General features: G+C 40.5%; 1 pseudogene; it reads right to left on the bottom strand.

Annotated features, from left to right (window-relative positions):
- Positions 1 to 1,255: 1,255 nt before the first annotated feature.
- Positions 1,256 to 1,376, bottom strand: LOC129888086 (5S ribosomal RNA; annotated as a pseudogene).
- Between the last annotated feature and the right edge of the window lie 308 nt (positions 1,377 to 1,684).

The following is a 1,684-nucleotide window of genomic DNA, read 5'->3' as shown; positions in this document are numbered from 1 at the left end:
GTACCTCCACTTTGGAAAATAGTGGGATCCCTCGAATATAGGGAATAGAAATTGCAAAACAACTGAGACATTGTAAAATTATCAAAGGAACAAGTGGTATCCATTGGGAAAAAAATGTGACAAACAAAACATGAGACATGTGTCATCAGAGTATAAGTGCCCCAAATGGAGAATCGGACACGATTATAAGTACTAGTGACGTACTGTTTGCGATGAATATAATGTGGCTTCGGCTAAACTACTATATTAGTTATATGACTGGAGTACCAGTACTTGGACTAGATTAGGTACTAGTTATTGAGAATTCTGAGCACCCCATGGTTATATTAAGGTTTTTGGCAACCTAAAGTATAGATGAGTTAACAGAAGGTGTAGACATGGTGCAGTATGTCAAATGTGTTGGAACAGAAACATATGCGTATGAACAGTTGAAAATAAATAGAGGATGACATGGGTACACCCTAAAGGGGGAAGTGGATAAGAGAAATACAAGCCTGAGAGGAAATCAACTGACACTGTCACATGTTGATAGGACCACTTAAATTTCAAGCGAGATCCCATACTGGCATGAGTGAGCAAGAGATCAAGGCCAACAATAAATAGATAGAAGCCGAGGTATCTAAGACCGTGCAAAGAATCATGGGTGCCTACAAAAAGGGGTGAATATGATAAGAGAGTAGGGCTGGGCAAACTAAGGGCCGCGAAAAGGGTAGTAGGGTCGTGTTTGAGTAAAGATTAAGATATGGCAACATCTTCATTGGTCGCTGATATCAGGGCGTACAAGTAGCAAGGAGAATAGAAAATATCCTATGGTAGGAAATGAGGAGACCGAGTACGTAAAGGAAGAAAAAAAAGAAATAGGACAAAATAGTGTTAGCACGAGCAAGTCCTAGTGTGAATTCGATATGTAAAGCAAGACGGTCCGGGAGATGAAAAGACTGCATTTACCTCATACCAGTGGTATAAGAGTAGTTGTGCAACCTACGAATAGTTATATACAGAATAAGACCAAGCGGAGCAGTACATAATGAAAAGGAGTTATGATATTTTGGAGACGTTATAGAGGAATACGAAGAGAAGTTAAATCAAATAGCCAAAAAGGACACAGTCATGGTTGAATTAAAGATCTACCCCAACACCGATTGTAAGAGAGAAGAAGAGAGGGCAAGGCAAAACATGAAGACTAGCGAGAAGATGCTAAGGTAAATCTTGGGCTAAGATGAGTGCCTTCACACATTATTGCAAGGATGGCAATGGAACGTGACACGAGAACTTTCCAGTGGGGGACACCCATCCTAGTACTACTCTCGCCCAAGCACGTTTAACTTCGGAATTCTGGTGGGATCTGGTGCATTAGTGCTGCTATGATTGCACTAGATGGGAGAATCCGAACTAGCGGTGAAGAAACAACACAAGATTATGTACCTAGAGTGTTATAAGTTAAGATAAGGGAATTGTAAAAGAGCTTAAGCAAAACAAGCAAGATTAGCCAATTACTAACAGATGGCGCACTTGTATACCACAGTTCTTCAACATAATACCAGTTAATGATAAGGCAAACCATGGAACGGCTATACATGTCATTGTGTGAGAGGACTTCAGTATAACTTGGTAGCCAACTCTGATGGGCAAAAAGCAAAACCCAAAAGGCGAGGGTACCATTTGATGTCATCTAAAGAAGGCA

The sequence above is a fragment of the Solanum dulcamara genome, chromosome 4 (assembly GCF_947179165.1).
Source record: "Solanum dulcamara chromosome 4, daSolDulc1.2, whole genome shotgun sequence".
Classification (NCBI taxonomy): Eukaryota; Viridiplantae; Streptophyta; class Magnoliopsida; order Solanales; family Solanaceae; genus Solanum; species Solanum dulcamara.
This window is presented reverse-complemented; position numbering and strand designations above follow the sequence as displayed.